The following is a 22398-nucleotide window of genomic DNA, read 5'->3' on the forward strand; positions in this document are numbered from 1 at the left end:
ATATTGTGGCAGAGAATGATAGAAACGTGACATAAATGTTTGTTCATGATTTCCGGTTAAGCCTATTTTTTGAAGGAATTCAAGACGTTTTTTTTCAAAAATGGTAAAACAAGGTACAATCTCCGACAACTTTCTTACCCATAATTGTTTTTGAACGTAAGCCTTCGAGAAGTTGTCGTTTGAATTTTTTGTTCACGAAATGAGTGGAGTGCCGCATAAAACGAGAGGTTGTGTATTATTGATGGCCAACCTTCTCATTTTACAGGGTATCCCGAAACCATTTCTCGAGTAGAACTTAATTTCAGCTCTGGTTTATTTTAAAGAAAACAAGCTTAACAGATGAATGCATTGCTGTCTTGCAAACAAGTCGAATTCATGCAAACTCATTTACAGCCAGCCAACCTTTAGGCTTCCAACGATTTTAAAGTCGTCCATGAGTTTCCTTGTAAAAAGAATCAAACATCATTTTTGCGTTTTTAATAAGTTTAAATTTAAAAAAAAGATTGAACGCAATTTCGCGTTTTCTTTGGGCTCAAAACTTTTTAAACGTCGCTTCATTGTCAAGACGAAGTTTTTCTGACAAACAAAAATGAGAACGTTATCATTATTCAAAGTGAGAAGCGATTAGAATTTTATCGATCCCTGCAAGAAACCGGGTTGATTGTATCATTTTTTATGAAATAATTTCAACCCGATCATCTTACAGGGTGGCGTAAGATTCTAACTTTGATGTTTTTTTTTAGAAATTTTGATCAATACATCGAAATTCTTGAAATATCTAACCTTTTTCTAGACAACAAAGTTTCCTCTTAAAATATCGGAATCTATTAGGATGCTTTTTGTCTTTGATGAAAGACTTGTTAGTTTATTGAGAAAACTGATGGCGAAACGATTCAGGATGAAAAATGAATTTTTAAGAGCCCCATTGACAATTGAAACAACTACCGCACTATAAAAAAGAGGGAAAGCTCACAAAAATTTACGCTTATCTAAAAAGCATTCAACTACTTGATAAATAAAAATCTTGATGAGCAATTACTCATTATGTTTTGGAGGTAATTTGATCTCAATGTTATTAATTTGTCTTCTGTGATCAAAAATGGCGGCTCAATAGGCGCCGCCTAAGCTCTGAAATGTAAAAATTAAGAAATTATGACTGAAATAAAGCGCCGAAAAAGTGATCAGTTTAAAACGGCAATAGATAATCTACTTTTAAATTGAGTTTGTAAATTGTTCCTTTTTTTCATGACGAGTTTTCTTCTGAAGATAAGACTCATAATCTTTATGGTTAAGAAATGTTCGTTTTGCAGACAAAAAAAAATCATTTTTTTTCCTCTGACAATTGAAAATTTTGTACTCGGGTGTTTTAGTTTTTTTTGTTTTCCACGCAAAATCAGGTACCACAAAAAAACATCGAACTGGGTTGATTGATAAATCATATTAAAGACCTATCAGTCGTAATTCGAACCACATTGAAAATTTCAAAAAAAAATTTCTGGTGTCCAGAAAAACCCGGTTTGAATTTTTTCATTTATGTCTAATTTTTTGCCTATTAGATGATGACTTCTTGACATAGCCTTACAACGACTGTAGTTTAATCTCGATTGCAACGTCAAACGTTAGCGTTGGCAGTTAGTTTTGGCACAGTGTTTGAGATTTTGTTGGGTCTAATATGAGTGTATTGCGCAATGGAGAGTATGGGTTTGTACGAATGGGATTTCGAATGTAGCGTGTGGCTTCCATGACTAAAGATTTTTCTAGCGTTTTTCTCAAGTCTTCAGATTCTCTACTGCGTTTGCGTCATCGGCGTACCACTTTTGGTTTACCAAAGGGTTTTGGGTATTTTTGGTTGGAGATAGAATGGCTAAGCCGTACATCGCCTTTGCTAGTGGGTTACCTTGAGTAAATTTTTGCTTGCCATAAAATCGTTTCTAACACAGACTTCGGTCGGCTTTGAATGGGTCTTTTTTATTAGCTGTTAGTGTTGATGGACAATTGTTTTTCATGTTTCTAATGGAAATTAATTGCGTTGTTGATAATAATCAACTTCTGCCATACTTATTATGATTTAAACATAAACGCTGTGAAATTATCATCCCAAATATTTGATATGCGTGGTTTTTTGATTTTGACTAACTGTTACTAAATTGAGAACTAAAGCTCGGAAATAAAAGTTCTCATCAGCTGATTCCTGACATATTGGTTGACGACCAAGCTCGAGCTCAATATTTCTGGCTACCACAGCTCGAAATCTGCAACCCTCCAGCCCTCCTCAGCGGAAAGTCAGCCCCCCCCCCCCAACAGCAGGGACAACCACACGTAACTACCAGGGTCTGACTCGAGGGCAGTTCACTTGGAGACCTTACACTATATCTGAAGCGTTGTACATTTCAGTGGCCTACTCTACACTTCAAAGGTTGTTGAGCTCAAGGGCTGTTCGTTTCAAGGGACTACACTACATCCGAAGTGTTGCATTTTTCAACAGCCTACATTTTAAGGGTCCTGCACTTCTGGGGCCTTTTCTACATCCTCCTTTCATCAGTCAAAGGTTCTAATTCCAAGGGCCTCCGTACAATAAAAATTTTAAAATATCATCAATAATTCCAGAAACACTCAGGCCAGGTCCATTTTAACAAGGATTTTGATTGAGTTGGGTTCAGGGGGGTAGTTTCTTGATTCGCTCAGCTCAATCAACTCGCAGATAACTTGGACGCATTTTGACTCAGGAAACACAAAGACTGCCTCGACATTGCTTCAGCGCTACGCTAGCGAAAGTGCGACTTACTAAGCAATATTCGGAAGTACGAAAAGTTTTTACTAACGAAGTTTCCATATCTACAAGATCATGCAGCCCAGATCTGCAACAGCCAATGTACCAGTAAGGAGCTCAGATACTATAAAATTTTGGCGAACGCCACATAGGTCATATGGCTGCCGACTTTTCTAATTTCACGTCTATTTACAATCTTCAATTCAATCATACAAATTAGACTTAGACGCTCCTCCACGCTACAGGTTCCGATCTCACTGCGAACAAACAGCGCTACGGATCAAGTGGTCAACGAGTCAGCATTACTTCAGCATCTGCTTTCAAACCAATTTCTTCTACTGCAAAGCTAGATACATTCAACTTTCGCAATCTTTTACGATAGTTTCTCGCGCCCGCCTGTGTCTAACGCAGCTTTCAGTTAGAACTACAACCCAACACCCGAAGCTCAAATGTCAACAGGCAAAAACCGATATGGTCTCCCGTCAACTTCAAGCGAAAATAAGCCTGCCACTAGATCTGAACAGTACGTTGCCAACCACTTCAGCGACCACCGTGGAACTAACTCGCGATCACACTATCGACAACGCAACATTTTTTTGGTAATGAACAACGACAATTACCTCACTACGCTACCAATCATCCGACTACTGGCAGCGACTACCAGATATGATTCTGCAGAAGTTGACTCCAATCCACTGGATTGGAACAACTTGTTCGAACTCTTTCAGACTGCGACATTCAACAACCCACGTCTAAACTCGGGTACGAAATATACTTAATTGCAGTATTTTATGTCTTTAGTTGGTGAAACAACATAATCTGTGCTTCAACTACTTGGGCCAACACAGATCACAGATTTGATGAATGCACATCATTCGAGTGGTTTTTCATCAACAATTGCGGAGAAAAAACATCACTTAACGCTATAAATCAGCAAATTGCGTTTCAAACGCACAACCAAAAATCAAACAACATGCAGTTTGGCCCTACAGTAACCACGAGAAGGAAACAAGCTACGGAGCGAAGTCAAAAGTCAGGTGCATTGTTTGCCAGTAACACTTCTCAACAAAAACATCAAACTAGACGTTTACGCAATTCTTGACAACTGCAGCAGTTGCTCATACAACATCAGCAAAACAGCTGAAATATTTGAGTGTAAGCCAAACCAACAACTGCAGCTTAGCGTACGAAGCGCTTTCAGTAAAGACAAATTGTCTTCCTCTCTGGTCCGGCTAAGTATTTGATGACATCACGCTACTAAGTGTACCTTCAATCAACAGTTAGTCTACTCAGTTGAAGCTCTGATTTTTGATGCCTTTGTCGCAAACAGCCTTAACATTACGTTCTCAATTTACAACAATGTTCGACGTGGGTGGGACAATCACTGGCCCGCTCAATCATAAATCTAACTTGACCAAATCAAAATCGCCTTTGACTATTTTCATTGACTTAAATGAACAAGAAGAAGCTATTGTCACTGAAATAGTCGAAAAAACCGGGAAGGTGGAATATCAGGCAACCATAGAGACAAAAAAACTGTGTTCTCAATTAACGATAGCCGGTTTCTGGGCAAGTGCCACAGAATGTTCCGTTAACAGTCTAAAAAAAAAAACGAAAATTTTTTCAAATTGATGCTTTTTTTCTGCATGTTGTGATAAAAAATTTCTGAACGACAAAATAGAATTTAGGCAAAATTGGGAATCATAGTAAAACAGGTCAATTACAAAAAAAATTAGTTTTTACGAGAAGTGATAAGAAAAAAAAAAAAAACCTAAAATTTTTTGAAAATATTCGAACTTTTTCAATTTTTTTTGCTTGAAAGTTTTGATTTTTCAAGTTTTTGATTCCCAAAATGGCGCTATAAAATCCAAAATCTACCATTACATGAGAAAAACAAAAGTTTTAAGGCTTAAATTAAGCCTAAAAAAGCTATTGTAAGCATAAACGCTATTAAACCTAGAAAAGCTATTGTAAACGAAAATTTTTTCAAATTGATGCTTTTTTTCTGCAAGTTGTGATAGAAAATTTCTGAACGACAAAATAGAAATTAGGCAAAATTGGTAATCATAGTAAAACAGGTCAATTACAAAAAAAAATAGTTTTCACGAGAAGTGATAAGAAAAAGAAAAAAAACCTAAAATTTTTTGAAAATATTCGAACTTTTTCAATTTTTTTTGCTTGAAAGTTTTGATTTTTCAAGTTTTTGATTCCCAAAATGGCGCTATAAAATCCAAAATCTACCATTACATGAGAAAAACAAAAGTTTTAAGGCTTAAATTAAGCCTAAAAAAGCTATTGTAAGCATAAACGCTATTAAACCTAGAAAAGCTATTGTAAACGAAAATTTTTTCAAATTGATGCTTTTTTTCTGCAAGTTGTGATAGAAAATTTCTGAACGACAAAATAGAAATTAGGCAAAATTGGTAATCATAGTAAAACAGGTCAATTACAAAAAAAAATAGTTTTCACGAGAAGTGATAAGAAAAAGAAAAAAAACCTAAAATTTTTTGAAAATATTCGAACATTTTTCAATTTTTTTTGCATGAAAGTTTTGATTTTTAAAGTTTTTGATTCCCAAATGGCGCTATAAAATCCAAAATCTACCATTACATGAGAAGAACAAAGTTTTTAGGGCTTAAATTAAGCCTAAAAAAGCTATTGTAAGCATAAACGCTATTAAACCTAGAAAAGCTATTGTAAACGAAAATTTTTTCAAATTGATGCTTTTTTTCTGCAAGTTGTGATAGAAAATTTCTAAACGACAAAATAGAAGTTAGGCAAAATTGGTAATCATAGTAAAACAGGTCAATTACAAAAAAAATTAGTTTTAACGAGAAGTGATTAGAAAAAGAAAAAAACCCTAAAATTTTTTGAAAATATTCGAACATTTTTCAATTTTTTTTGCATGAAAGTTTTGATTTTTCAAGTTTTTGATTCCCAAAATGGCGCTATAAAATCCAAAATCTACCATTACATGAGAAGAACAAAGTTTTTAGGGCTTAAATTAAGCCTAAAAAAGCTATTGTAAGCATAAACGGACACCTTTTTAGCTCAAAAGTAGACCAAAAATCAGAAATTTCAAACCAGTTTTTTCTTTATACTGGCAAAAAGAAAATTTTAAATTTTTGTAAAGTCGTTCAAATCACGACTGAAAGGGCTCGATCATGATATATCAACCAACCCAGTGTGATGATTATTTTTGATACTTCTAATTTGCGTGGATAACAAAACAAAAACAAAATACACCCGAAAACAAAGAATCTCTCCATTTTCAATGTTCGGAACAAAAAGAGCAAAAAACAAGTAAGCTTTATGGAATAAAGGATTGACTCGAGAGAGATCGCTACAAAGCAAATCTACTCTAGAAAACGAAATTGAACTTCGTTCGCCTCTATGTGTACCGTGGTTGGCTCGTTCCAGTTTATAACCGGGTGGCTCGGTAGGTTCCAAATAATTACGACTGTAAAAAATGAACATTGACAGACTTGACGTTCTTTTCCAGGTCATTAGCAAGACATTTTTGGTAGTCTGTTAATGTCTATTTTTTACAGTCTTAATTAATTTGGAACCTACCGAGCCACCCGGTTATAAACTCGAACGAGTCAACCACGGTACACATAGAGGCGTACGCTGCCTCGAAGTACTAATGCATCTCGTTAAAGCGTTTCCTGGAATCAGGACCACACCTAGTGAAAAAAATGTTTACCCTTCTGTTACGGTTCTGGGAAAAATCTGTGGCCATATCGCCGAATATTGAAAGCATATATATGCATATAGCTATTAAAAAGCGGCAGATCAAATCGCGCTTCGCTTTTTTTGCCTACTGAAATTGGTATGAAGCAATATCAATACACGCAACTTTTCTTAGAAGCAAAATGCTCAATATCCAATGCCAGCTTTGTGTTTAATCAGACAGCTGCCGATTATTGCATAACCAAGCCCAATTTTGCTCAACTGCTGCTTAAGAGCTAATACATAAGCGTTTTTGGTCTTTCTTTTGACAGAACAAACAAGGCTAGAGACTGGCTAAGACAGGGTCTTCAATCTAACTAAGTGCGTATCTAACGCTGATGACGTCATCGACTCCATTAACGGATGTAGAAATTCTACTACTGCTACAATGCGTCAGGCCCTAGGCATCAATTGGGACACAAATGACGATACGGTTTTTGGACAAACAAAAACTAAGGTAATAAAAACTACAACGTCTACACTCCGAACAGTCCTTTCAAAATTAGCAAAGGTTTTTGACCAACTATGCATCCTATCCCTGTTTGTCATAAAATTTAAAATACTTCTACAAAATGTGTGAAAGTCTGGTTTTTCCTGGGACAAAGCCGCGCCCAGTGATTTCGTTTCGGTAATCGACAAATAAGTCAATCAATGCAAATCAGGCCCCCCTGTAAGGCTGCCACGCATACTTGGATCACAACTGTCACCTAGTGACGTACAGGTTCGTGAGATCTGCGATGCGTTGCAAGATGCAATGCCTCTCTGTATCTACCTCCGAACTGCATACTCGCAACCAGAATTTTTACTCATCAAGGAGGCTATTTGAGGGATTAACGAGATGTTGGAGCCAAAAAACGCTACGGCAGTTAGTCCCCACATATTTACTCAATTAATCGATTCTTTCGTTTTTCAGACTGATTTCGGTTAGTTTGGGAAATCGCTCGCCATTTTACAGTTTTTACCGATAAGGTAAAAACATGAAATTTCAGCTACTCTGGACGACCTGGAAAAAGCCGAGCTTCTCCTCCTTCAAAATCCCAGTGAATAATTTTTTTTAGTACCTTCAATTAGCCACGAACCAAAAAGCATGTTGACAAAATAACAGACCCCTAAAGTACTCCCTTTTTCTCGATGACGGTATCTTTTGTACGCGAAGACGACTTTGCAACTCACGTTGTGTGCATCACGGCACTGAGTACTTTGTCAACATTGGGCAAAAAAAGTTGGACAGATGAAGCATACTTTTAGGTTCCAAGACAGAGGGTTCCAAGGGTTTCCACAATCTGTCAATACCTGTACTTTTGATGATGCAAAAGTACAGGTATTGATTATCTAGGCTAATCTTCATTGCAACAAAAGATACAACTGAAAAAAGCTATACTGGCGTCTTCACATGTATCCAACTACCTCTCTACTCTTATCCTCTTCTGATGCTGCCTTCCCGTTCAAAAACGCCGGGATTGATTTTTTAGGGTAAACCTATATTGCAAAAAAAAGCAGAAAAAAGCACTTCACTGTTTGCTTCCTCACATGCCTCCCTTATCGCGTGTTGCACCTGAAGTCGGCAGAGAATCTCACTATGAACTACTGCATAAGGGCAATCAGACGCTTCCTTGCTAAAGAGGTGTTTATAAGCTTTTAATCTCTGACATTGCTACCTACTTCGTCGGCGCTCATAAGCAACTAGGATCAGAACCACGCTAATTGAAACACATCTACGAACACAAGGCGCCTTCTACTGTTTGAATCTTACACTATAATACAATATGCTTAAGACCTACTTGGTGTGAAAATTATGAAGTAATAGATCGTATAACGTCAGGTTTTGATCTGAAATTTGAAAACTTTCATTTCTTTTTGTTCTTTATCGAACTACACAAAAATTATGTTTTGCAAAGTGCGTTGAGATGCCATGCCTTGTAGTTGCTTTTACATTTCTCAGTGTAAAATGCTTTTTCCGAAATGTTGAAAACGGCTGGTACTTCGAAGTTGTGTCAAGAAAAGGATTTCGAGGATGTAAATTTAAAACCGAGAGATACAAACTGCAAATCATAAAGTTAGTCCGAAACAACGAAATAGAGGTCAACCAAAGGTGACAGACAACTCCGAAGGTTAAATACCAGTTAACGCCAGACAGTTAGATTGAATGCAGTTGGAATAAAGAGAATATAACTAAAACGGACTGTGAACTAATTTAATAACTATGACATTTTCCTTCCTGCGGAAGAGTGAAGAAAGTGAGAATTTGGAGTACTCAATGAAATTTAGGTTTGTGACAAAAACTTTCAGCTAAACTTTTCGGTTTTGTTATTAACTAAATATGACTGAAGTATTTCGACCGCTCTACGGTCTGACCTCTCCCTGGACTACATTGAAAGATTTAAGTTTTACTCCTCCGTTTAGTTTTCTTCGCCCTCTGATTTCTGGATATGATCTATCATGACAGCCCCCATTTTGTTGACCGCCGTACGCTTTCTTCCGGAACCTCTTGAAGTTGTTTCGTCCTGTGAGCTTGCCGATTCTTGGCTCTAGTACGATACCAGCCGCTGTCTTGCGACTTTGTTTCTTCGTGTTTGCCTGTGGAATTCCAGGTTCCCCCAATGCCACGAGTTCCCCTGTTCCGTTTCGACTCTGTCTTTTTGGTTTTCGGCCGCATCCGTCTTTCGTGCAATCGTGTATGCCGTTGCCGTCTCCTAATCGCTCGGCCGTATCTTTGTCGCGTTTTCTTTTTTCACGCTGGTTGTGGCTCGTTCCCCCGGTTCGGCCGTTGTTCGGTTCTCTTCCACCTGTTTTACGGTGGTTGGCCGTTCATCCTCCGGTAAGCTCGTTCCCGGCGCCGTTGTCGTTGTTCGTACGAGCATCCGAACTGGCAAGTTATCGTCGTCCTCGGAATTGAAAGAAGCCCCTTCGGTTTTTCGGCTGCGCTTCGTTATTGTGGTGATCGGTTGTTTACTTTCGAACTTCATGGCTTCACATTCATCGTTTTATGTTTCACCTCCTGTGGTGTCGGTGGAGCTCTAAGTGCTCCGGGTGCTCGTTCCTTAGGGGTTGTGATCTTTCGCAACGCCACTCCCAATTTTTTATGAACAGCACCAGTACTCATTTTAGTAATATGTTCAGATTCTTTCATTAATTTAGATGTTAGTGGTTTTCATCTCCCGTCCGCTGCATAATCAGTGTCGGTGCCGCTGTTGACGCCGCTTGTGCCGCGCTCCTGCTAACTTCCGGATCCACCCTCTGATTTTTTGTCTGATCGTCTGATAACTGCTATGGGTGCCGTCGGTTCTTCACGTTGTAAATGGTATCAGACCGGACTCCCCAGTTCGTCTCTGCCGGTTGCGGAACAATTTGGGCATCTGGGTCTCGGGCATCTAAACAAGTAGATTTTGAGTGTATTATTTTATCCCAGTTTAAGTTTTTTAGAGACGGCTTTCTTTGTCAAGTTCTCGAGAACCGTTTTATCTTCCCGACCATGGTGGGCTTCGAATAGCCTTAGTTTAAGCGTGGCGTTTTGGGAAAATCTTAGAGCGCCGAGGGCCCTTTCGAGCATCTTCACAAAGGGTTCCGAGTTCTCTTCTCGCGCATACATGAGTACTGAGTTCTCGGGGCTGCTGATGGTTCGTTCAACGCGCCCCGTTGCTCGATGATCGTTTACCGGCGATACGATTCATTCAAAACCTTCCTGAGGACAAAATTTTTTAACGTCATCGGACATGAAATTTGTCCCATGGTTCACACGAATTTGTCGCACAATGCCATGCGTGGTGTGTATGTTCTTAAAAATTTTTGAATTTTTCCTATCTGTTTGAGCCAATGGACTTCTTGAGAAGCGGTCGACCGCCTCAAGGATATACGTTTTCGATTCGTGTAAGTGCTGTAATTGTCATTGGTTTCCAGAAAGGTAATTGCAATGATTCATTTGGTTCTTTTAGTTCAGGTATTTAACTACATCCCCTTTTAGGCACGTGCGTTTTAAATTTTTACCGGCTATTGAGCATTCTCGGCAATTTTTCGCTATTGAGGCTGGGCTGCGATATATGTACGGGCACCAAATGTCCGTGGCCGCTTCGTACATATTGGATTTCCCATGATGGTAGTAGTGTAGTCTGTTGTTCACCACCGCGTGCAAGGAGTTTGGCATTACTTTTTTGTCGTCCATCCAAAGGCCTCCGTCTCTGACATGGACTGTGTGCCTTGAGCGTAATAGTTGCTTATTGTTGTAATCTTCGTATGAAATTCTGGATCTTACCACTTCGATAATGGCTTTGAACTGAGGGTCTACGGGATACTGAGATTCGATCAATCTAGTATTGAACAGTTCGGCAGGATCACTTTGTTTATTTACAATTCATAGTTCCTAGGAATTATTGAGATTAGAAAATTTTCAGGATTGACCGGAGGATAACTTTCACCTGGATAAACCGATGGAATTGATATAATTATGTTGCTTTTAGTGCTCCTGACTTCTGTGGTAAATGCTTTTGCGTTCTGGTTATTTTTTCAATTCCGTCGCGACTACTTGAGCTTGGATGCCGTTCTAGAAATTTTTCAATTTTTTGCTTCATTTCAATTTTTGAAATTTAAGTGTTTTTCGGCGAGATTTCAGTGTAACCAAAATTTAAATCAAAAGCTGCCCCAACTGAATTTGCATATATATCAGTTGATTTTCAGGATATGCAAACTGCTGGAATGTGATTCGTCCATTTTCCGTCGCATATAATTCCGTTCTCAATCGATCGTTCTCTATTCGATATTTTACATACTCGCTTTTTAATGGCCTGTGACGACTCAAAATTTAATTTAAAGTTACTTAATTCTTGAAAACTGAGGGCGCCTCAAATTGAACCGATTTTCGCCACCGTATGATTCGATACTATCATATGTGCTGACAGATTTAGCTTCCGAGCTTGGAAGTCCTGACAAATAGTCTGCGAGACCGATCTTCGCTCCGGGCTTACGTTCTTCTTAAAAATCAAAAAATAAAAAACGATCCAACCACCGTGTTATTGGACTGTACATTTTTTTTGTTCTCGCTTAGTAATGAGACTAAGGCTTTATGATCTGTAACAATCGAAGATTTTCTTCTCAAAACGTAATTATGGAAAAAATCGGGCCCCATACGACCGCTAGAATCTCCAGTTCATTCGTCAAGAACTTCTTCTCAGCGTCTTTTAGGTAACGAGATGCGAAAGATATTGGCTTGCATCCGTTGGAGTCAGATTTCTCAAAAACAGCCCCCAGTCCGTTGTGCCTCGCGTCGCAGACTATCCTTGCATCTCAGTGTATGTCGAAAGGCAGTAATTCGATTATGTTGATTACTTTCTTCTTTAAGTTATCGAACGCTGTTTGACACTCCGGTGTCCAAATATATTCGTTTTTTTTTTTATTTAACAAGGGGCGTAATGGGGCTGACAATTCCGCGAGCGCTGAGAGGTACTTGTGCACAATATGAGTCGAACCCATAAATGACTTGAGCTGTGATACGGTTCGAGGGGGCTTTAGTGACTCCATTGGGTCTGTTTTCCTTTCCGGATAAGCGGGGTTACGCCGGTGGATGCGATTTCTACACCCCAACCGTTTACTTTGGTGTTGGGCAAATCTGCTTTTGTTAAATTTTAATGACAAGTTCTCCTTGTCTAGTTTCCGCAAGATCTTTCCGCAAGAACAGCTGATTTTTGCTCGCTTTCACTAGCTTTCGTGACAATCAGCGTGTCATCTATAAAACCCTGTGGAAACTCGGATAGGAGTGCGTCCATCACTCTTTAAAATTCCGCAGGCATCGATGTTAAGCCGTAAAACCCCGTTTTGAAACAGTACGTTCCTCTTGATTGTCCCCCACCAATAAAAAATTACATTGTACGCTCGTTTGCGGATTAAGCGGTAGCTGTCCTTATGCGTATGTGAGGTCAATTGAAGAAAATTTTACATCCCACGTTTATCGTTCACTTATAGTCTAACTTATACCTATGGCCCTACCGTGTTCATGAATTCTTCGATGTTTGGCATTTGAAATTTTTTATGGACTTGTTTTTTTAGTTCCCTGGAATCAAACGCTAGTTTTACTGACCCGTCTTTCTTCACCGTATTTGCGATTGGGGATACAAAATGTTTCTCAGAGCACTTTTGGAGTTTTTCAATGTGTCCTTGTTTCCAAAATTTATTAATTTCTTTATCGATTTTCTATTGCAGTTTTATTGGGACCCTTCTTTTCATTGGGATCCTTCTTTTGATTGCAACCTAATTTGTTGAAGTAGACTTAATTTTTCGAAAAATTCTACTGGTACTTTGTAGTTTCTAATTTCGCCGACTCGGCGAAAAATATTGTGAAATTGCTTACAGAAGTAGAGATGCCATTGCTCTAGTGGCGCCTCTACTTTGGACGTCTCTGCGCCATCTTGTTCTCCCTGAGTAGACATCACGTTCTCCCCCGCTATCTTTTGGATCAGCTGCAACCCAAGGCTAGACATCAAGTCCCTTCCTACAATAGATGATCTTCTGCCTTCTATCACCTTGATCTTTGCTTCGACAGCCCATCCGTTCGTTTTCAAGAGGGCTGTCCTAGTAGGTGTAGTGAATTGTTCCCATAATCCTTGAATTCGTTATCCTCTGGCTTTAGATCGTTGAGTATCACTCTTGCGTTGCCCAGCTTTCTCCTTAATTCTACGATGGTAAATACTGAGATCGGCAATCCGCTGTCTATCTAAACGCTCGTCTGTTTGCCATTTATCATTATCGGTAGCTTTATTGCGGTTTCACTTCTTGAATGAATGGCCATGACAACATAGTCACCCGAACTGTCTGAATCCCACGATCGGTGTCTCTCCTCCGGTATGTTGACCCATCCGACTGAACTTTCGTGTTTCGAATGGATATCCTCCGTGTCTCCGGATTCGTTCATGTCCAGATCCTCTTGGCCTTTTACTAGCGCCACTACCGGCCGTACTCGGTTGCTACGTTTCCCTACACGTTTTCTCGTAATGACCTGTCTTTCGGCAGAAGTTGCAGATCGCGCTTCTTGCAGGGCATCTTTTCAAGTGCTCTGGGGTAAAATTGGGCTGGTCGCAATTATAGCACCTTCAATTTTCTTGTTGCACTCCCCCTCGAAATTCCGATTTTCCTTGAAACGGTCCAAGTCCGCGTTATCTATTGTTCGCTTATTTGCCCCGAATTGCCCCAATCGGTTGCGTTTTGATCTGTAGCGATCCTCTACCGGTAGTGCTGCTCGGTGTCCTTCCCCGGATTTTGAAATGACGTTTTCGCTTATTTGTCTCCTTGCTCGTAAAATAGCGCTATACGGTACACCTTCACTGGTGTTTTTGTCGATCCGCATAATTCGTTTTGGGCCTCTCTGTTAATAATGATCACAATGAATACGTCTCATAGGATCCCCTCTCCAATGCTACAAAATGGCATCGTGCCGCCAATCCAATTAGAACCAAATGCAACTGCTCCAACGATTCCCCAATATGCTGTTTCCCCAATATGCGTTCTTTCTTGATCAATGACCTTAGAATAACCGGTCGAAGTCAAAACCACATGTGGTTTTCGCCTGTGGAATTCATCTTGTCCTTCCTCCCCCAGGCACAGGTACAAGTTCGATATTTGTGTCTGCTTCCCGTTGAATTATCTGCCACCATTACCATTGAAATCGATTAAACCAAACCTCCCATAGCATTGGTGGCTTCGAGAACTTAAGATGCTAGAACGACGTAATTACCAGTGGGTTCTTTCCCCCACTTGGACCTACTGACTGCACCATTTTAAGAAAAATATTGCGATAGTAAAAATTTCAGAACGAAAGATGTAAACTGCTAATCTTAAAGATAGTCGGTGACAGACAATAAAATAGAGGTCAATCAAAGGTGACAGACAGCTCCGAAGGATAAATACCAGTTAGCGCCAGACATAGATTGAATGCAGTTGGAATTAAAAGAATAGAACTACAATGGACTATGAACTACTTTAATCACAATGACAGCTTAACTCTATTGTAACGCTACACTTCGCTAAAAAAACTACGCATTTTTGAATTTCGTATCTGGGTTTTCGATTGAACTATGTGGATAGAACTAACGCCGTATTTTGGAGAAAAAGTTAGAAGCAGTTTTTTTTTTATTTTAACAATTTTTTTCGCAAGCATTACTAATATTATTTTAGGCTCGAAGTACGGGGAATAGCTATGGTGTTTTCGTTCCAATTTTCTAAGTTTCTGAAAAACTTGCATAGATGATCAAGTGTGGAATCAATTTATAAACTAGTCAACAAAATATTTTCTTGCTATTCAAAGGGCCTGGGTTTTTTTGTAAGTGTTTAAAGTCTTTTTGATGGTAGGTTAGTCAAACTGATTTCGGACTCATTTCAGTTGTTTTCTACATTTATCTACACTGATTATTATGTCTATATTTTTTTCTCTAACAGAAATGGAATTTATTAAGAAAAAAACAGGTTTTCTAGTTCTTCTTTTAAATTTTAATAATATTTGAAATTTTTCTGCTGTGTATATTCAAAATTATTACTATCTAAAATTATTGTTTAAGGATTCGTCATTTCAGTTTGTAGACGAAACTTATTCGCGCTAGCGTCCAACTTATCAGTTTTGAAAAACAAGCATAGTTTCTGAAAAACTCGCATAGATGATCGAGTGTGGAATCAATTTATAAACTTGTCAACAAAATATTTTTTTGCTATTAAAAGGGCCTGGGTTTGTTTTGTAAGTGTTTAAAGTCTTTTTGATGGTAGGTTAGTCAAACTGATTTCGGACTCATTTTAGTTGTTTTCTACATTCATCTACACTGATTATTACGTCTATCTTTTTTTCTCTAACAGAAATGGAATTAATTAAGAAAAAAAACAGGTTTTCTAGTTCTTCTTGTAAGTTTTAATAATATTTGAAATTTTTCTGCTGGGTATATTTAATTTTCAGTTTGTAGACGAAACATATTCGCGTTAGCGTCCAACTTATCAGTTTTGAAAAACAAGCATCGTTTTTTTTATAAATTGAGACCTAAAAAGTAAACAATTGGTATCATCAAATCTTTTATGGGCTAACTTGTTAACTAGACTTTGAATCCGTGATCTGAAACTTCAATTGCTACATTTTCAACCAATTTTTTTAATTAGTCTGCAAATTTTCCGTTCATGCATAAAAATAGCGCCATTTAAAAAAATTAATAAAGATCACCTGAGCTCTTCAACAATTAAATTTCCTTAATTTTAGTTGTCTTCATGCAGTTGCAAATTTGTGTTAAAATGGCAGTTGGTTGAAAACAAAGAACTTGGACTGATAGGACGCAAAAATGTTGGGAGCTGTTTTTATTTCTTCTCTGACTATCAGAGTTTATAAATATCAGAACTTTTTTCTGAATATTAGCTGTTTTTCTGCAATTTAATTTTTCAGCCTGCTATGAATCTATTTATTTTCTGCTTATGTTTGCTGTTCTGACCACTGAAAATTTGGAGGAACTTGGTATTCGGATGTGTTTCAGCTTTTCTTTCTTTTTAAATTTTTTTTACGCGCATCACAGGTGCCACAAAAAAGCGTCGAAGGAGACGAATGACATATACCATATTGAAGCCTTTGCATTCATGATTCGAACTCTTTCAAAAATTGTTAAACATTTTTGGCAATATAGAAAAACTGGTTGAAAACTTTTGATTTTTAGTCTAATTTCGAGCAAATAAAGCAAGCGAGAAAGCTTCAAAACGTAAATGAGACTCTTTTTTACTGCAGAAATTTTAGTTGCTGAAGCTTTTTCTAGCGCTGCCTTGTTTACAAAGTTTCTGTAGAAAAATCAAACAAAAACGAAAAAATTTAAATTGTTTAATTTTTTGTTTTCCGATTAACTTTGTGATAAATGTCGTTGTAAATTATGCGTATTCTACTCCTACTATCAAATTTATTTATTTACGAGCTTTCGTTCAAAACCGATTATGGCCGAAGAAACAAAAAGATTACAATTCGCCAAAAAACATGTCTTTTTTTGCTTGTTAATGATTTTTAAAATCAAGTTTGATTGTCTACCGTACCATTTTTTTTCACTCGTATTTTACCAATGATTAAACAGGTTTTTTTTTTCAGATTAGTTTCAGCAGAGTCTAAATTTTTATATTTTTCTTGAACCCGTAACTTGGTGCCGTTCAGCGAAGCCTACGTACATTTTCAAATGCTTCAGCTAAATAACTGTGCTAGAAACAATGCTTTTGTGCATGCGAAGAGAGCTAAAAATCTAATTTTTTTGCTAGCTATCAATGATGTGGAAAAAAAATATGTTACACTTGCGACTAGCAAGCGTTAAAAAACTAGAAAGCAGACTTTTTCGAATTCCTTACCAGTTAATCAAAATCACTGAGTCATTCAAGCAGCATTCAGTTCTGCAGCTGACAAGCTCAGTGCTGGAATTAACTACTGTTTACTGAAATTAGTTAGCGGATAAAGATTTTTAAAACTGAAAACGTTCAGCATCAAAATGTCGGCCTAACGGTTGTCTGTTTATAGTTTTCGGCTTATTTTCCAATCTTTTCCAGCAGCTTTCAAGTCTTTCTTGCTATGTTAAAGCTTTTTGTGCTGTAAGAGATTTGATGGTAACTGAAAGCGTTTTGACTAATTGGTCTTTTATACCTTAATTTGTATACTTTTTTGTTTCATTTTTAAACTAAAATCTTTATTTGGCTTAAATAGGTTTGGCATATTCTTTTATGATTATTAATCTCAATTAGAGCTTGTTCATTATTTTGTGATTCCAGAGGGGAATTTTTCTATTGTTTTCGACGCAACGTTGTCGGCTGTTGTCGGCTGAGAAGTGTTGTCGGCTGAGTTGCGGCTCAATTAATGTGCTTGAATACTTGTTTCAAGCACGCGGTTGTGCCGTTGAACATGCTGCTTTTTTCAAATTGAACCTCATTCAAAACAGAAATTTTAGTAGATGAGATCATTCTGATTAAAAAAATTCTTCTTGATGTCAAAAATTTCACTTTCTTTTGGCTAGCTTGCATTTCTGTGTGAATATGATTTATTGATTGTTGTTTGTTTTTGAGATTTCGTTTTTGAAAAATCTTTTGTTCAAATGTTTGTAGTTTTTCATATTCAGGTGTCACCATCTAGACACAAAATACAAAACTTTGTAAGTCACATTATTTCAAAGATCGCGTAGAAACTTTTTTTATAGTTTATATTTTTCATACCTGCTCACCGCAGTTTATGTTGAAAAATTTTGATTCAATTTTCCGGAACACGTTTTGTCAATTTACTGTTGTCCCTTCTAGGTTTTGGTTTTTAGTGGCTGCTTTTAGTGCCTGTTATTAGATCGCCCTATGGAATTGCTCGTAGTTAATAGCAAGAAAGTACATGGCTTCACGGGTCGAGGTCGTGATTTTATGTTCAGACTAAATAAATCTGAATCGATCCGCGTGGGGACCAAAAATTCATAGTCGCCACTCAAGCCGAATTCTACAAAGTCTTAACATACGTGTGCAAGGTCTAAACATAAGTTCTCGGGTTGAGGTTTCGGTTTAAATTTCGACCGAGTGAGTAGGTCGAATAATTGCGGGGAGGTCAGTACCCGGATTAAAAATTATGAACCAACAAAAATCTCGGTTTAGACTGTAGAATCCTGGCTGTAGATTCCAGGAATATCTGTATTGTTTGTTCGTAAGTTTTTGTTTTATGTTCGACTTTATGTTTCGAAATTCAAAATCTCAGTTCAGACCGTGTGAGTAGGTCGAAACATAAAGTCGAACATAAAACAAAAACTTACGAACAAACAATACAGATATTCCTGGAATCTACAGCCAGGATTCTACAGTCTAAACCGAGATTTTTGTTGGTTCATAATTTTTAATCCGGGTACTGACCTCCCCGCAATTATTTCAATCTCGGTTTCTGCCGCTACTCACACTTTTTGCTAGACCCCTTGTCCTTAAACCGAATTAAATGGTCCAAACGATCTGGTGCTGAAATCTTTTGGTTCACAAGGTCCAAAACCACAAATCAGAGTTTTCCGGTTCTTACAGTCTGAATCCGGATTCTTTCGATCCACACGGTCTGATCTAGGATTCATTTGGTCCACACGGTCCTAAACCAAATTCTTTTCTTCCACACGGTCTGAATCCGGATTTCTGTACCCCACACGGTTTAAATTCGGATTTCGTTGGTCTACACGGGCTGAACCCGGATTCATTCGGTCCACATAGTCTGAATCCGGATTTCTTCTGCCCTCACTTCTGAACACGGATTCACTCAGTCCACACGGTCTGAACATAGTACTTTCTGGTCCACACGGTCTGAAAATAAAACCGCGACCTCAATCAGGGTTGTTACAATGACTAACAATTTTTTGCTCATGAACCGGATTTTTACCATAATCCACGCACGGCTACGGCTAATAACAACCAAAAGCACGTGTAATTTATAACCGAGGGCACATCAGCTAATTTTCGTTAAAAGCTGAACTGCTCGTATGTAGGTCCTTTCCTTAAAGATAAATGGTTTTCCTTCAATTTAATCAAAAGTGATCACTCATACAAGCGTACTTTGCGGAAAACTTTTAATTTCTAGACCTTGTCCTTACTTATTCCCATTATTCGTGATTAGTTGTGACAAAAAGTTGAAAACGTTTCTGTTAGAAAGCGAATCCATGCGTTTTGTTCACTGTTTTTAAGGTGATAAAAATCACCGGCAATCCACTTCTTTTGATTAATATGAACGAGTTTTCATATGCCTTTGATATATTTAGTTTGGCAGTGAACAAAGATCTCACGTTAGTTTCATCTATAATAAAATGGTACTGCACGCACGTGTACGACTGGCAAACAAAAAATTTAGTTTTTGATTGCATTCAAAATGAAAAAAGACCAACGGCCTCTTCAAGAAAACATTTGCTCATATACTTTATTTTTAAAATCAGCGATGTTTAAAACTCAAAATTATTCACATGTTTTAGCAACGACTTACGTTTTTGTACTAGAGCTGATCAATAAACAAAAGGAACTCCGGTATTAGAATGAATATTTTAATACCTTGATGACATATAATTGTTAAAAAACGGATTTTCATGACGTTTGTTAATCTACTTTTTTTAAATTAGAATTTTTATCTACGTTTTGAACTTAGTTACAGTAAAGTCTGAAGATGATATCAAGTACACCACGTATAAGCCGGACTAAGAAAATGTCTGAAATGGCTCGCAATCTGTTCAATGGGATCTAGTCAGTCTACAGATCAAACATTTACAGAGCAAACCAATTCCAATTCTCAATATAACTCAAACCAGAGATCCGGTCAAAGCCAGCAGCAAACTCAAGAAAGAACTTCCGACCGGGAGTCCGGCGGAGGTCGCTCGACCGGCGGAAGATCCGGCGATACCGCCAGCCGATTCCAAAACACAACGACTAGCTCTTCGGGCGGCGGACAACAGAGAACGACGAGAAACGACTCTCAAATGTCTTCGTCAAGAGGCGCGAGAAGCAACGCTGGTAAGTTAACAGTTTGAAGTTTTTTGTAATTTTGTTCTTGTTTTTCAAAAATAATAAAACCGTGATCAAAATTAACATTGAGGCAAAATTTAGACAAAAATCAAAACTGCCAAGATAATTTATGCTTGTTTTAGAAAATTATACTAAAAAGTGTGAAATTGGTTCAAATTTTTTTTTTATTAAATCTATCTTATATCAGTTTTGGTATCCTGATTGCTGCTAATTATATGAAAATATTCAAAATGGTGCTTAAACCACTAACAATATTTCGATTGAGGGTACAAAACGCGCTAACGACTTTCTTAACAAGGCGATTAAATCACAGGTGTTAGGGATGTTTCAGAATGAAAGAATAACAAACAAATATTGGACCTTCAATTATATGCACTAAATATTTCTGCAAAATCATTTAAACCAAAAATTGACCTAAAGTTGTTCTGGAAAGTTCAAGTTAAATGGGTATGACTACGTTGAGTAATTTCAGATATTTCATTTTGGAATCTGATGAAAATCATTGATGAATCAGCAGGTACTAAACACAATGTTTGTTTTCTTGTTTTCAATGGTATAGCTTGCAGCTACTTGTCCAACATAGTTTAGAAGTCATCATTTAACCAATTCTCAGATGTGGATTGACGAGGGGGGGCCCTCCGTTTTGTTTCAGGAGCTCGACCATTCGTAACATTGAAAAAGCGACAACTGATTGCAGAACAATTTTCCATTATAATTGTGAGACCAATTTGCAATGAATTGAATTAGTAATTCGCGACAACCAAACGGCCATGCCTTAGCCGGTTTTTACAAAACACTAGATTCGAAACAAAAAATCTGATTTGGAGCTATTTCTCGGTTTAAGGTCGCCGATGGGCGCGCTACGCGCGCGTGGCCACTTCGCGGCGATAACCGGCTCTAAATTTCGTATAGAGTCCTACCCTCTGTAGGCAAGCTCGCAACACGTTGGCGCGACTGCGGCGGTCACTATTATTGGCTGAATTGTCTGAATTTCAAACCGGCTGAATTGTCTTTGGCCGAATTGTCTGGACGCGGATATGGAATGTTTCGCGAATCTACCAAGCAAATAATACCGATTAAATTCACTTGCAACCAAATTTTGCCTTTTATAATTGAAGATTTTTTTTTCGTCAAACCTTCAATAAAGTGCCCAACAACCTTTTGACTCAGTTTGTAAAATTTGCCGTCGACATAAAATTTTTTGCTTTTCTTGTTTTTTTTGCTAATGTTTTTGGTCGACCTAAGAAAATGGTCGACAACACTTTCGATTTTTTTGTATATCCGCCCTCTCTTGAAAGTTGTAGATCTGTTGGTTCTGTGACCACTCAATTTGTTTTGATTTTGTAAGTATTAGGTTTCTAAAAAGTGTTTGCATTGGAAAGCGTATCGACTAGCATAAAGCTCGACTAGCAGAAAAATTCAAAATTGAAAATCGTATCGACTAGCATAAGAATTTAAAAACTTTAAACTGTATCGAATAACATAAAAAATTGAAACACAATTATTACCAAAATCAAAATTATTTTACATTAAAAAATCATAAAAATCATGTCTTTTCTCACAAATTTCGACAGACAGTTCCTATTTTATCTCAATACGTTTTCATGTCACTGAGAGAGTTTTCGAGCAAAGTTTTCAAACGGTTGATTTTGACGTATAAGTATCGCCATTTCACTTGCTGTGTTAGGGGAATATCACTTCTCTAGATTCTTTTGAGGCACTAATCGATATGTTACAAGGCTATAACGCAGATCGGACAACATTTTCGGGCAAAAAAAACCTAGACTAAAATTTTTTCTCGAAACTTTATGGAAATGCGGCATTTTCTTGTAAGCCGTAGAATGACCAGCCAATTGAATTCTTCTGTAAATTGCTAAGGGTGTAATGAAAGTACATTCTTTGTTAATTGATCATAAACCCTGTTTCAAAATCTGATATGATCATTGTTGGCTGTACATATTTGTTCCACAAAAACATAATACTGTTTGTTTTCGGTTTTATTGTTCGTCTTAAACCTGTAGCCATCAACAACCAAGTTAACCCTCCGCCTGTTTTTGATGGAACAATGCTGAACTCGCGCATATTAATATGTCAATATCTGTTTTCGATTTTATTGTTCGTCTTAAACCTGTAGCCATCAACAACCAACTTAATCCCTCCGCCTGTTTTTGATGGAACAATACTGAACTCGCGCAGAGTCAGTTGTACGTAGTTGTAATGTATTTGAGAGTTTCCGTCAAGTAAGGCCAACAAAGCAGAATTTTTGTTTCGCCGAAGCAAACAAAAAAGTGGAAATTTGCTAATATGGCCGAAGTGCCGTTTTGAAGGTGCCATTGCAGAGACTAATTTCGGACTGTTGGAGATAACGCAAAAAATTTCAGCTGCAAAAATTGCTCAACCCGGCAAACAGCTGA

At 37.7% G+C, this 22398-nt stretch overlaps 1 protein-coding gene across 1 annotated transcript in view; it reads right to left on the reverse strand.

The window, feature by feature from the left end:
- The window catches only part of LOC134847518 (trifunctional enzyme subunit beta, mitochondrial-like), a 436678-nt gene that overhangs the window by 343819 nt on the left and 70461 nt on the right, over positions 1 to 22398 (reverse strand). The gene's annotated exons all lie outside the window — the stretch shown is intronic.

Source organism: Symsagittifera roscoffensis, chromosome 6, assembly GCF_963678635.1.
Source record: "Symsagittifera roscoffensis chromosome 6, txSymRosc1.1, whole genome shotgun sequence".
Lineage (NCBI taxonomy): Eukaryota > Metazoa > Xenacoelomorpha > Acoela > Convolutidae > Symsagittifera > Symsagittifera roscoffensis.